Source organism: Eptatretus burgeri, chromosome 5 (genome assembly GCF_056783735.1).
Source record: "Eptatretus burgeri isolate ZD-2024b chromosome 5, Ebu_testis_v1, whole genome shotgun sequence".
NCBI classification, from domain to species: Eukaryota; Metazoa; Chordata; class Myxini; order Myxiniformes; family Myxinidae; genus Eptatretus; species Eptatretus burgeri.
The window spans coordinates 74,654,115-74,669,474 of NC_140965.1; the positions used below are offsets into that span (position 1 = coordinate 74,654,115).

The 15,360-nt window shown below is 46.4% G+C and overlaps 1 protein-coding gene across 3 annotated transcripts in view; it reads right to left on the minus strand.

Moving 5' to 3' along the window:
* Positions 1-2,791, minus strand: part of RNPC3 (RNA binding region (RNP1, RRM) containing 3) — a 65,326-nt gene extending 62,535 nt beyond the window's left edge. For 2 of the 3 annotated variants that reach the window (XM_085882441.1, XM_085882439.1), the window contains exon 1: positions 2,694-2,791. The gene's annotated coding sequence lies outside the window, so the exon portion shown is untranslated. The other variant, XM_085882440.1, reaches the window with a different exon arrangement.
* Positions 2,792-15,360: the final 12,569 nt, after the last annotated feature.

Genomic DNA, 15,360 nt, shown 5'->3' on the forward strand with positions numbered 1-15,360 from the left:
CAGCAGTTCCAACTGCGAAAAAAAACACAAAGAAGTCTCCGGGCGGTATTTGTATAAGACACCGACCCCACGTCTTCTTCAACGGCCCCAACAAATCCCAGCAGCTCGTGGGGTCAACCGGGAGAAGTTTTTGGTACAAGTCTTTCACGGGCAGGCTGGCTCGGCCTGCCGTTCGGCTGAAGCAGATTTGTCCAGAAGGTTGGAGTTCGTCGAACCAAGCGACAACTCGCCGAGTTATTGTGGGAAAACAGCAAACGGATCAGCCAGCTTAACGTTCAACCGATTCATAGCGCGCATCGTGATGCAACATGTTGCCTGCAATTCCTGTGAAGCACCAATCAAACAGTTTATAGTCGTGTCGGACATCAAACCTAGAATATGTAACATGATTCTCTGTAACATGTAACATGTAACAGGTATGTAACATGAAAACTATCAGTGTCGTGGAAAAGCAGCACATTCTCTCAAAGATTACCACAGCTTTTAATGCTTCTCGAATAAAACTCAAATACCACGATTCCGAACACATTCGACGATTTGACCTTTGTGGAGGGAAATTTAGCAAATCGATTAAAAATAAAAAAAATAAAAAAAATTCCACATGCAAAACAATTTCGTCAGTGCCCCGTTCTTATAATCGCGGTTAGGTGTAATAAATGATCGGCCGTAACATTTAATATCCTAGTACGCGCCTGTACGTGCGTGGCCGTACATGCAAAAAAAAGAAAAAAAAAAGAAGAACTGTGACATCATAGCACCGTGTCCTGTCATTGGTTTTGGTAAATAAATGGCCATAACTTGGGAACCACTTGTCCGATTAATAGCGAACGCAGTGAGCTTCATACTTAACGCGTGCACATGAGAGAATAGGAAACAACACAATACCTCCTGGCAATTTGGAATCCGTGTCGTCGGCTATGACCCTTTTGCTTCCGGTTGTTTTTAAACGCTGTGCGGTGTATAAACACGATTGGGTTTTATTTATATCTTGTGAATATTACTTAACGCGTGCACATGAGAGAATAGGAAACAACAACACAATACCATGGCAATTTGGAATCGGTGTCGTTGCCTATGACCCTTTTGCTTCCGTTTTTTTTTTGCTTCTGGTTTTTTTTTTGTTTCCGGTTTTTTTGTTTCCGGTTGTTGTCATGGGGAATGATGCATGCCGGGAGATCAAGGCATCGTCGGAGGCATGAAACACCCAAATATCAGACATGGTGTATATTTCCTCCATTGATTTTAATGAAGATATTTCCCGCATCATCAAAAAATATTTTTTAACCGTGATTTACATTATTTGATCGCTGATCCCGAATCCAGGCCGAAGTAACCGGAAATTGCGTATACAGTTGTGAACAAGTTATAGGTAAAGTCAGAAGCGAATGTAAGAAGAATTCTATGTTCAATCGAGTATTAATTCTTTTCGATGAGATCCTGTTCTAGGCGGTGTAGTTGTCGTTGTGAAGGTAATGTTGAGGTAATATTTATTTTTTAGATGAGATCCTGTTCTCGGCAGTGTCGTTGTCGTTGTGAAGGTAATCTTGAGGTAATATTTATTTTTTTAGATGAGACCCTGTTCTTGGCGGTGCAGTTGTCGTTGTGAAGGTAATGTTGAGGTAATATTAATTTTTTTAGATGAAATCCTGTTCTAGGCGGTGTAGTTGTCGTTGTGAAGGTAATGTTGAGGTAATATTTATTTTTCCAGATGAGATCCTGTTCTCGGCAGTGTCGTTGTCGTTGTGAAGGTAATCTTGAGGTAATATTTTTTTTTTAGATGAGATCCTGTTCTTGGCGGTGTTGTTGTTGTGAAGGAAATGTTGAGGTAATATTTATTTTTCCAGATGAGATCCTGTTCTAGGCGGTGTAGTTGTCGTTGTGAAGGTAATGTTGAGGTAATATTTATTTTTCCAGATGAGATCCTGTTCTAGGCGGTGTAGTTGTCGTTGTGAAGGTAATGTTGAGGTAATATTTATTTTTTTAGATGAGATCCTGTTCTAGACGGTGTAGTTGTTGTGAAGGTAATGTTGAGGTAATATTTATTTTTCCAGATGAGATCCTGTTCTAGGCGGTGTAGTTGTCGTTGTGAAGGTCATGTTGAGGTAATATTTATTTTTCCAGATGAGATCCTGTTCTTGGCGGTGTAGTTGTCGTTGTGAAGGTCATGTTGAGGTAATAGGTAAAGTCAGAAGCGAATGCAAGAAGAATTCTACGTTCGCTTCTAGGCTTTGCCTATTCCATATTATCAAACCGTGAAAAGACAAATACTCAGGGCCCCAGCAATATACCTGGCAAGTTTCAATTCGATCGGACCAGGGGTTGTCGAGAAACATGAGGGAAATCTGAAAGGACGTGTAAAGAAAAGGTGATTTTACCCACGTCGCTTGCGTGGTATACCCAACTCAAACTCGCGAACAGGGCGTGTGTTCAGTTTCCAAGTTCCGTGTCAAGCTCTCGCCAAATGGTTTCGGCACTCGATGTGAAACCGTTGAGAACAAACGGCTCTGCGAGGCAAGCGCGAGCTCGCTGCTTGGGAACTGAACATACCCCGGCTGGAGCACGCAAGCAAACATGATATGCGTAGCGAGTTAAATATTCATGTTTAACACACACCATACGACTCACACGCGTACATAACATGAATAATAGCGAGCATAACAGCAGAACATACACGCTGGAGGAAGATAACAAACCATGTGCCGACGTAAGTTCCTCGTTTTGTCTTTCCCAAAATAAATAAATAAAGAGATAAATAAATAAGGAACAGCGCTTAAAAAAACAACAATAAAATATTTGCACTTAAAGTTTGAATCTAAATAAATAAATAAATAAAATACTTAACAGTCAGATAAAAAGAGGAACCTAATCAACAATTCCCAAAAAAGTGTCAAAAAGACAATATGATACAACCGCGAACTTTACTGCCATGGCCGATATGACGTGGCCCAAATAAACGTAACGTAAACGTGGAAATATTGAAAGGACTGAACAACTACAGCTGGAAACGTATTCCAATATCTATACTATAAGAGGTGTGTGTGTGTGTGTGTGTGTGTGTGTGTGTGTGTGTGTGTGTGTGTGTGTGTGTGTGTGTGTGTGTGTGTGTGTGTGTGTGTGTGTGTGTGTGTGTGTGTGTGTGTGTGTGTGTGTGTGTGTGTGTGTGTGTGTGTGTGTGTGTGTGTCGTTGATTGTTATCTCCATAATTCGGCTTTCAGAATGTGAAGTCAAGTCCTCTCAGGACTCGAAGTATATCCATCTTCGTTTCAGTGAATGATCGTGATTCAATGATCAGGTCAGGTCAGGCCAGGTCAGGTATGGGAGCATGTGCCAGAACAGCACGTCGCTGCGTCCACTTTCCGCCGGTACTCCAGGGGCCTCCGTCTGGCCATCCCCCAGGCAGATGCCAGGCCCTTCCCCATCTCCTTGAGATGCTGGTCAACCTGCTGCAACCACGAGGTACGTGGTCGGCCCACTGACCTCCTCCACTCACGAGACTCCCTCGCTGAGAGAATCTGGTGAGCAGGATCAGAGTTAGGAAAACGAGCCACATGTCCATACAGCCGCAGCTGACGCTCACGGACTATGCAGGTAACAAATCTCATCCGAGTCTCTCTCAGCAACCGCTCGTTGGACAGAAACTCCGACCAGCGATAGCCAAGGATTCTCCGAAGAGACCTGGTACCAAAGGAATTAAGTCTCCATCTCAGATCCTTGGTCAGATTCCAAGTCTCGCACCCATAGAGCAAGACTGGAAGTACCAAGGACCTGAAGACTCGGACTTTCGTCCTCTCGCACAGGTACCGGCAGCTCCACACCTCATGATCCAGTGAATCCATGACTCCCCAGGCCCGACCCAGACGTCTATTAACCTCTGACTCACAGCCAGCAGAGACATGAATATCACTGCCAAGGTAAGTGAATCTCTCCACGACCTCAACATCCTCACCACAAACAGACACAGACAGGACAGCAGCATCCAAGATGTCACCGAAAGCCTGGATCTTAGTTTTGACCCAAGAAACCCGTAATCCCAACGGCTCCGACTCCTCATTCAGCACCCCGAGGGCCCCCAAAAGGATATCTAAAGTCTCCGGAAAGATGACTGCATCATCTGCGAAATCAAGGTCCGAGATCTTGGCATTCCCAAACGATGCAGCGCAGCTTGATCTTTCCGACATCCTCCCTAAAATCCAGTCCATACAAGTGCTGAAAAGTGTGGGGGCAAGTACACATCCCTGACGAACTCCAGTAACAACTGGAAATAAGTCAGAGATGGTACCACCACACTTCACAGCACTCTCAGTACCGGAGTAGAGTTCAGACATCAGATCGATCAGTTTCGGTGGCACCCCACGAAGACCAAGAATCCTCCAGAGGACATCCCGATTCACTGAATCGAACACTTTACAGAGATCAACATAGGCTGCAAGCAGCCCCTGCCAAAACTCTCGTCTGCGTTCGGTGAGGACACGAAGAGCAAGGATACGGTCAATCGTTGACCTCTTTGGTGTAAAGCCTGACTGCTCTGGACACTGGTGTTCAAGCAGATGGTGGCGAACCCTATCAAGAATTATCCGAGCAAAGACCTTGCCCGGCACTGAGAGCAGCGTCACCCCTCGGTAGTTGTTGCAGTCTTGGCGATCACCCTTCCCTTTCCAGAGAGGGACAACAAGGCCCCTCTTCCAATGAGTTGGGATGATGCCTGTGTTCCAGGCAGAGCACAAAACTGCATGCAACGACACGAGTGCAGCATTTCCACCAGCCTTGAGAAGTTCAGCATGGATGCCACAGATCCCTGGAGCTTTACCACGTTTCAAACGGTTCAACGCAGCCTGTGTTTCCACAAGTGAAGGTAGACCACAGTTGATTGGAGGGTCAACAACAGGGATTGTAACACCCTTGACGTCCAACTCGACAGCTGGGGGATCAGCCTAGTACAACTGCTCAAAGTAACCGGCCCAGCGGGCCTTCATTTCAGACTCCTCTGTCAAGAGCCTACCACTCTCTGCTCTAACTGCAGTGCTCCAAGGGATGGGCTTGGATGAACGCAACGCATGAATTCCCCTGTAAGTGGGACGAGAATCACCTGTCCACAGGTGATGCTCCACCCCCTCACAGATTCCTCGCACATAGGCCTCCTTGTCCACCCTTAGTGCACATACAGTTTTATGCCTCAGCTCCATGAACAGCTCAGCTATGCCATTCAGCCTGGCCCTGCGACTCTGGTCAATGGTATCCAGTGTCCCTTGAGAGACAAAATTCTTCTCTGCCCTGCAGTGAGTTCCAAGACATCCACTGGCAACATCAAGGACGGTGGTCTTGAAGGCACTACACAACTCTTCAGGACCCCCCAAAGCACCCAAACACCCCAAAAGTCCACTCAGCCTATTCGCAAACTCCTCAGCTACTCTCTCATCCTTGAGCTTGCCAACATCCAGCCTTGGCTGGGATGGTACCATTCTCCAGGATTTAAGGTGCAGCTTTAGAGTTGCTACAACAAGCCGGTGGTGAGTATTGAGGAACTGAGCACTCCAGTTGACCCTTCAGTTATGGATCATCCTCCAGCGACCGTCAGCATGGACATGGTCAATCTCCTTTGCCACACCGCCAGCGTTGGAATACCAAGTCCAGCGATATGCTTGTGGGCACTGAAACCATGAACCAGCCACCCTAAGTCCATGACTTCTTGCAAAGTCAAGGAACTTAGTGATATTCTGGTTCATAGTTCCTGACCCAAGGGGACCAACACATGTCTCGTAACCATCCCTATCAGTTCCAGTCGATGCATTGAAATCCCCCAAGACTAAAAGTGTATCTCGTCTGGGGCACTGATCAACCACAGACTCGAGCGTGGTGTTGAATGTGTTCTTCACGGTGAGGTCACTCGCCTCAGTCGGAGCATAGGCAGAGAGCAGGGAAATGACACCTAAGGAGTGACGAATCCTTTGTCTCATAATACTCTGGTTGACCAGTGTTACCTCAATTATCATTGCAGTCAGCTTATTGGACACAGCTACAGCAACTCCTTGGGTATGGTAACCATCAGAGCGACCAGACCAATAGTAGGTGGAACCACCAGCCATTATCTCGCCGCAATCCGGTCTCCAAACCTCAGAGAGTGCTGCAATACCTATGTCCAAACGCTTGAGCTCAGATGATAACAGAGACAGGTGATCATCCTCTCTTTGGGATTGGACATTCCAGGCACCCACCCAAAGGGACCTCCTCAGGTTAACCCAAGGAGACCGCCGTCTGGTGGACGACACCTCAGCACCACTCCGACACACTCTCCCGCAATCTGACCCAGGGATGTTACCCCGTGGTTTCCCTCCTTTCATCAAAGATTGGGGGTCCCGAAGGCTTTTCCCCAATCCCGTCATCCGGTGAGCTGCCCTGCGAAGGGAAGCTGCACAGGAGGTACTCCCACTTAGTGGGTTTTCAGATTTTTTTTGCGTTTTTGTGTTTTGCGGAATGAAGGGTTCTACGGTGGCCGGAGTACAAATCCTGCCACCAACCTCCTCATAAAAAGTAACCCAACTGCAGGAGGACGTCCGCAGACACAGTTGGGCACTAGATATGGATGGCCGTTGGCTCACAAGGAGCTCCTCTGCCCTTTGACAGGTTTTGTTTTTTTATCCTGCTGGGTGTCCATATCCAAACACCCTCCTCACCAGAAAACCTGGTGGGGGAGACGGTTTAGTCGCCGCCAACCCGACCATGGAACTGATTAGTACAGGTTCACATGGTACCTGTAGCAGGTCACAGATCGAACCTGACTTGACAACCATCTAACGTGATTCAATGATTCATGGCCTAAATTGTGAAGTTGTGTTGTTCTCAGAATTTTGTTCTGAGCACTCTTTTCAGGATCATCACTGAGCCCCAGACAGACAGCCTCCAACTGCAGTTTGTTTGTGGTGATGTTCCCAGGGATGGTTTGTTGGAACTTTGTGAGGTTCTTCTTTGTCATTCTCATTGCTCCAATTATTATCACTGGTCCAATTTCAGTGCTCTTCAGCTTCCACGATGTTTTCACTTCATTCTCGAGGTCTTGCTATTTGGTCATTTTTTTGATTTCTGCATTATTTAGACCAAAATCACTGGGTACTGAAACCTAAATTAACAATGCCTTCTTTTCCTTTTTGTACCTGAGTCCTATATCCGGTCACAGTGCTTTGTTTTCGTTGTTCACCCTGGATGGGATCATCAGGTCGTACGTGAGCATTATTTCCTTGTTTTCAATGATTGCTTTTGGTTCATGTTTTCATGACTTTTCTGGAACTGGGATATTGAAATTTATTAGGATGTGCCAGTGGATTATTGTGCATACCTTGTTGTGCGTTTGTGTGTACATCTGTTCTGACATGAGTTTTTACATCCTGATAAGAGGCGACTCGTGATTTCTGTGCCGACCTTGCAGAATCTACACTTGTCCGATTGGCTCAGGCCTGCCTTTGTCTGTTTTTTTTTTTTTAAAGCCATTTGTGTCGTGTCCTTGATCTTTGGCATTTATAGTGATTCATTCTCCCTCCTAATTGAGCTGACCTCTTCTTAACCATTCCAGTGATCCTCCGTTGTCTATTCCCAATCTGCTAAACTCTTTCTTTTATATTTCTCTGCTATTTTGTCTTTCTCCCTGTTGTCACTATATATCTGTTGAAATTTCATCTTGTATTTTTCTTTTGTCTTTTTTTTTGCAATTGTTGGGACTGTATTTGTTGCCGTTTCAGTTTGGAGCGTGACATCTACTATCCGCATCTATTTTTGGAAGTTTTTTGCAAGGTGAGTGAGGATACCTTTTCTTGCTTGTTGTGTTCCTGCTTGTATACAAATTGTATTTGATAGTCTGTTGAACTTTTTACGTAATCTGCTAATCCTGCAGTCGTTGTTCCGTGCATTTGAGTTCCATTAGGCAGCCACCTCCTTCTTTCCTCGGCAGGTACATTCTTGGGATGCACTGATTTTTGGAGAACATTTTGTGGATAGTGAGGAGTTTCCTTGTTTTGATTTCCAGTTTTGTCATTTCTGCTTGTGGCCAGTTTACTATTCTGCAACTGTATTGGAACACTGGTACTGCTGGTTGGTTTATAGCTTTGATTTTGTTTCTCGGGGAGAGGTATGCTTTCAGGATCAGCCTCATTCGACGTAAGTATTCTTTGGTAATTGTTTTGCGTGTTTTTAATGACACATTTGGTGCCTCTCTTCCACTCCAATATATGTGTAAGATGCTTCATTGTCTATCTCCTGCATTGTTGTATTTCGGTCCATTTTTAGCTCACCTGGAAAGCAGTTCAGGGGAGTTTATGGGATGTTGTGTTGTTCTTCCGTCCGTTCGTCGGTCTGTCCACAAATACTTGAAACTTCTTCTCTGAAACTACATATACGATTTTGATGAAGCTTCACCACAACCTTCATCACCCGTGATGTACCAAAGTTTGCTCACGAGATAAAAAAAATCAGGATTTAAGTAGGTGGGGGGTGGCTCCCCAAAATAGGTACTTGCGATAGCAATGGTTCATTAGTAGGTACATTTTACTGATTCCATCCCACGTTGACTTCCTCCTCAATATCATTATTCTACCAGGTGAGTGCCCAGGGGTATTGCCGCTACGTTCAGCTCAACTGGAATGTAGTTCTGGAGAGCTTATGGGATGGCGCTTCATCTGTCCATCAGTCCATCCGTCCACAAATACATTCATCACCGTGTATGTACCAAAGTTTGTTCATGGCATTGAAAAAAAAATTGGGCCCTAAGGGGGTCGAAGGGGATTGACCCCAAAATAGGTATTTGCCTTCTTCTCAGAAGCTACACAAGCAATTCTGATGAAACTTGACCACAACCTTCATCACACAAGATGTACCAAAGTTTGTTCACGGCATAAAAAACAAAAACAAAAAAACCGGGGTCTGGGGCGGGGGGGTTACGGAGGAGGGGGGTTTGCCCCCCGCCCCCAAAGAGGTATTTTCTTTCTTCTCAGAAACTACACACACAATTCCGATGAAACTTGACCACAACCTTCATCACCCGTGATCTTGTGATGTACCAAAATTTGTTCATGACATGAGAAAAATCGGGGAGTAAAGGGTTATGAGGAGGGGTTACCCCCAAAATATGTTTTTTTTTGTATACACTATCGAGGCTCGTATGAGAGCAAACACACAGAATGCACAATAAGGGGAGCAGGAGACAAGAGTGGTGGGGGAGGGTAGGAAAAAACAGTGGAGAACAGAGACATGAGGAGATCTGTGGAAGGGAGAGGGGATAGGGAGGGGTACACAGGGTAAACAAGATTGACACCACAGGGACTTTCAGGTCCTTACACGACAGGGGCTTTCAGGAAGGAAAGCAGGGAATTTAAAGGAGGTGGGTTTTGGGTGGATTAACAGGGGTAGAAAAGATCATGGTTTTGGATGGGGGAAGATAAGAGATGGTGGTGAAGAGCTGTTTTGAGGATCTGGAGGTAAGAGTGGGATTGAAGAGAGAGTGGGAGTTTGTTCCAAAGGCAGGAAAAAAGAGGAATGAAAGCGTGAAGGTGAGCAGTGATTCTTGATTTTGGTAGTTTCACCATAAGCGGGTATGCTGGCAGACCTTGAGCACTTTGTGGAAATATGAGGGGGGGGGGACATATCTCAGACAGAGCAGAGGGGGCAAGGACAGAGAGGAGATAGCAGAAGACAGAAAGACCACCGACCTGCCCGTGGTGAGAGAGTGAGAGGCCCAAAGGCTCAGCCTCATCGTGGGAGATACCAATGAACATAAATGCCTTGCTTTCCACAGCATGAAGCCAAGAAAGGTGAGAAGCGGGAGCACTAGCCCAGAGGGGAGAGCAGTACTCCATCAGGCTGCAGACGAAAGCTTTGTATATGTTCAGGAGCTCAGGTGTGCCAAGGAAGGACTTTGTACGATGGAGGATGCCCAGTCGGCGACTGGCTTTGGAGGCCATCCTGCAAATTTGGCTTTCCCAGGAAAGATCATGGCAGATAGTGAGATCAGGAAGCTTGCTTGAATGAAAGGGCTTCTTCAAGAGGATTGTAAAGAAAGTAGATGAGGGTGGGTGGGAGGGGGTTCCAGACGGTCCTTTCGGAGAGACATAGTGAGAGTGTGTGATTTGTCAGGGTTGTAAGACATGTTCTATGCATTGGAAGAGCTTGTAATTTCATCCAAATCTGCAGAGAGTGAAGAGGTTACTGCATGCCGATCTGAGGGATGACAAATGATACGGCAGAGGGTGAAGTCATCAACAAAGAGATAAAGAGGATTATCCAGAGAGTCGGAGAAATCAATGATGAAAACGAGAAACAGGACAGGGCCCAGAATGCTGCCTTGAGGAACTCCAGCCTGGACAGGAAGGGGGGATGAGAGAACTCCATTTAGGATCACGCATTGGCTGCGACACGAGAGGAAGTCTGCGAGCCATGATTGGAGATGTCCTTGGATACCATAGGAAGAGAGTTTGGTGAGCAGGGCAGGGTGCCAGACCATATCGAAGGCAAGCGATATGTCTCGGGAGATGTCTCTGATTTCATGTCTGGCATTGAGGATCCCCAACCATTGTTGGGAGAGCAGAAGCAGAATATCCAGGGTAGAGTGACCTGGTCTGAATCCAAGTTGATGATCGGAAATCAAGCCATTAGAGAAGAGAAAGGATTTAATGTCTGAAGTAATGATGGATTCCATAACCTTGCTGATAATTGGGAAAAGGCTGATTGGTCTGTAGTTGCAGGAATCTATTGTTGCACCTTTGTTATGCAGAACAGTAATGTTTGCTGATTTCCAAGCAGATGGAAGGTGACCTTGAGCAAATGAGAGGGTGAATAGAACAGAGAGAGGGCAAGCATGAGCAGCAGAGCAGGTTTTTAGGCCATGTGTGCTGAAGCCGTCTGGACCGGTTGCAGATTCTGAGTCGAGGTTTGACAGCAAACTCTCCATCTTATCAGAAGAAAAGGACGCAGAGTCGAGGGACAGTCGGGTGCAACTGGGTAAGGTGGGTACAGAAAGAAATGGGTTTCGGACACAAGATTTAGAAGCAAACACGGAGTTTAGGCATTCAGCCTTTTCATGTGCAGTGTCAGCTGTGTCGTCATTTGAGGTAAGGGAGGAGATGGAGGGGGGAACCTACACCACAAACAGACTTAATGAGACACCACCAGGATTTGGAGGAGGGAGACAGGTTTGAGTTCAGACTTGAGATTGGAAAGATGTTGTTTTCTGGCTCTCCTGAGGGTAGACACACGCTTGTTCTGAGCTTTGTGGAAGGAACTGAGATTGCCTTCAGTTGGATTAGCCTTCCATGAGGAAAAGGCAAGTTTATTTTCATGACAACTGTTTCGGCACAAGCTTCAGTGTACCATGGGCAGGAGGAAGGGTAGGACAACTTAAGACGAGATGGGATAAATGTGTGCATGAGAGAGAGCAAGTTTCTTTGTAAGAATTCCCAGGATGAGTTTATGTCCAAGGTAGTAGAGATGGGAGACCAGTCTTGAAGTTTGATGGCTGTTTGAAGTCCCTGCCAGTCGGCCTGAGAGCAATGCCAGACTCTACGGTGCTGAGGTGGTTCTTTGATAACAGCCAGAGAGATGTCTACTTTGACAAGTATGTGGTCAGATGAACCGATTGGCGAGGAGGAAGAACAGCAGATATTTTCAGGGAAATTGGTCAAAAAAAGATCCAGAAGAGATGGACTCCCGTTGGTTGACATCTGGGTTGGGAAGGTGACAGATTGTATCAGTCCCAGTGAGTCACATGAGTCTTTTGCTGAAGTTCCATGACAGGTGAGAAAGGTACCCATACCCAGCCAACTGGCATGATGACAATTTAAGTCACCACATATGAGGAAGATAGAGAGGGGATGAGAGGATAGAAGTCGGTCCATGTTTTCCGAGAGTGCGATCTAAATGGTGCCATCACCGTTTGGTGGATGGTACAACACACATAGAAACATGAGGTGGAAGTGGAGGGGAAGCCGAAGCCAATGGTATTCCTGGGGTTGTGGGGGAGAGAGGGCAGTGCATGGTGAGTGAGGAATCGAGTCTTTGATTAAAAGAGCAACCCCTCCACCGGGATACGGCTCAGGTCTGTCATACCAGAGTAGGGAGTAACCAGGGAACCACACAATAAGGAGTAACCACACACGAGGGAGTCAGAGATGTCTTGAAGGAGGAAAGTTTCTGTTGAGAATATTACATCTGGTTTGTCAGTGGCAACCTGTATGGAAAGATCTGTAAGGTTTGAGTGAAGGTCTCAGTTGTTTGAGGTCCACACTTTTAAGGAATGTGGAGGAGAGGAGGTTTTGGGTACAGGGAAGAGGAGGGGAGAGAGGATGAGGGAGGAGGGTGGAAGGTGAGGAGGGTTATTGAAAGAGTCTGGGGGATTGCAGAAGAGCTTGGGGAGAGGGCTGGATGAGGAGGAGAAAAGGCTCAGTGGTGATTGGTTGGGGGTACAGTGGGGAGTAATAAGAGAGGGGGCAGAGGGCAGTTGAAGATTGGAGGAGGTGGAGTGATGAGATGGAAGAGAGAGGGGGGGGGAAGGAGGCACTTTGTGGATGTGAGGGGGCAGCTTTGGGAAGGGGAAGTGAGGGAGAAGATTGCTGAAGAATGGTGAGAGGGAAGAGTTGAGGGAGAAGGGTGAGGTGAGGGGGGTGAGTTGAGAGAGAAGGTTAGGGGGGACTTTTTGAGAAAGGTGAGAGGGAAGCTTGGAGGTGGAAGAGTGTGAAGATTGTTTTGAGAGGGAGGGGAGACGATGAGAGCCATGGCCAAGGTGCAGGAGAGCGATGGGAGAAGTGGGGAGAGGGGAAGGATGAGACTGAGTCGAGGTATTGTGAAGAAGGGATCAGGCAGGGGGAGGTACAAGATTTGAGGGGTTGGGAAGAGAGGAGGTGTGCTGAGAGGAAGGAAGGAACATGTTTGTGGTGATGAGTGCACTGATAGAGAGTGTGAGATATCTGTTAGGTTAGAATAGAGACCACAGATGTTAGAACACCACACACTTTGTGAGATTAAATTTGCTTTCTTCTCCGAAACTGCACACACAATTTTGATGGAACTTGACCACAACCTTCATCACCCACTGTGTACCAAATATTGTTCACACCATTAAAAAAAATCGATAGGTTCTGTATTTGCTTTCTTCTCTGTAGCATATTTTGTGGGTCATCCATGCCTACCAGTGGTTCCCTGGTTATCTTATCCAGCCACTACCATGTGAGTGCCCAGGGGTATTGCTCCTATGTTTATTTATGACTACCAAATTCCATCTGTCGCTTCACTGATGGGAATACTGAAGGAGGAGGGACAAAAAGAGGGGGAGGAGAGAGTGAAGAGGTGGTGGGGAAAGGAGAGGGGAGGGAGGGGGAGTGAGGAGGGGTGGGGAAGTGAGGAGAAGTGGGGGAAGGGAAGACAGTGTGAGATGAGAGGAAGGGAAGGCAGATGTATAGTAGAGCATTAATTACGATTCATACTGTCTCATTGAAATGATACTGCATAGAATAACAGTGAAGATGGAAACAAAAATCTGAATTCCATTTTCTACCGGTCATACGATAAACACGGCCCGGAGACAAACACCGCCCAGACACATCCGGAGACAAGGCCCACCTGACGCATCCAGAGCCAAGCCATCCAGACATAAACACTGCTTGGACACATCCGAAGACAAACTCACATCCGGACGCGTCCGGATACAAACTCCTGCCTGGAGCCAAACTCCCCTCCGGACACGTCCAGGGACAAACTCACACCCAGAGACAAACTCCCATCCGGAGACAAACTCCCATCCAGATACATCTGGAGCCGAGCTATCCAGAAACAATCACCCCCCAGACACGTCCAGAGACAAACACCGCCAGGACGCATCTGGAGACAAACATCGCCCGGATGCAACCAGAGTCAAGTGGTCAAGAGAAAAACTCCCATCCGGACACATCCGGAGACAAACACCTAACCACCATCTGGATATGTCCAGAGAGAGAGAGAGAGAGAGAGAGAGAGAGAGACAGGCAGACAGACAGAGAGACAGAGAGAGAGAGAGACAGAGGAGGGAAGAGTGAGAGAGGTGTGGGAGGAGGGTATTGCAATGCATTGGGAGGGGGAAGGGCAAGGATGGGACAAAAAGAGAGAGAGGTGGGGGTAGGCAAGTTAGCAGAGATAATGTTTCTACTTTATGAACAACACACCCACACACACTAGTCAGGTCAGGTCAGGTATGGGAGCATGCGCCGGAGCAGCGTGTTGCTGCATCCACTTTCGGCCAGTACTCCAGGGGCCTCCGTCTGGCCATCCCCCAGGCAGATGCTTGGCCCATCCCCATCTCCTTGAGATGCTGATTAACCTGCTGCAACCATGAGGAACGCGGTCGGCCCATTGGTCTCCTCCACTCACGAGGTTCCCTCGCTGAGAGAATCTGGTGAGCAGGATCAGTGTCAGGAAAATGAGACACGTCTCTATCCAGCTGCAGCTGACGCTCACAGACTCTGCAGGAAACAGATCATACCACTCAATGAAGCTGATTAATTTTGGCATATTCTTAATCTTTTGTTTACTTCATATAATTCTCCAAACAAGAGAAAAAGGTAAGTTTAATGCTTTAGAAATTTCACATTTTCTTGTGTATGTTTGGAGGAGGGAACATTGCCTTGCTTGCTAAAAGTAAATAGGTACATCGCCTTAGTTATAAGACTCGTTATTTCGATTAAATTATCAGATTTCACTCCCGATTTCGACATATATTTAGTCCGGACGATATGCGATCCTCAAAACCGAAATAATATTTGGATGATATACTTTAATTAGGCCGTGAGAGTAGATCGTGGAAAATCGTATCGTATAATGCATGAAATCGCTCCAAGCTCCTAATTTGAAAAACTGCAGGACTTACAAAAGCGATGTACACAACAATTCGTAGCTACGATGAACAGGTATTCAATAATATGAGTGTGGAAAGTGTAAAACTAAACTTTATCGTGAAGAAATCGTTGTGGCCTGTTCCAAGTCAAGGCATGGTTGATCAGGCCAAAAAAACATGGCGGCTTCAGACCCCATAGAGAGCGGTGACCGAGGATGCTCCTTATAAAGGACATAATTAAATCCTTTATCCATGGGAGGATTGAATCCGTGGGATCCATGGGATTTTATCCATGAAATCCATAGGAGGATGCTCCCATGGAGAGCGGTAACCGAGGATGCTCCTGATAAAGGATATAATTTAATAAGGCCGTTAATTATCTTCAAAAGGGATGTTTTAAGTAACCTAAACACCCAATTTTCACTCTTGCACTTCCTTGGAGTTTTCTTAGTCTGTATGCAAAGTTTCAGGCTGCTAGGTTTCATGGTTTTGGAGTTATGGAGGACACACACACACACACA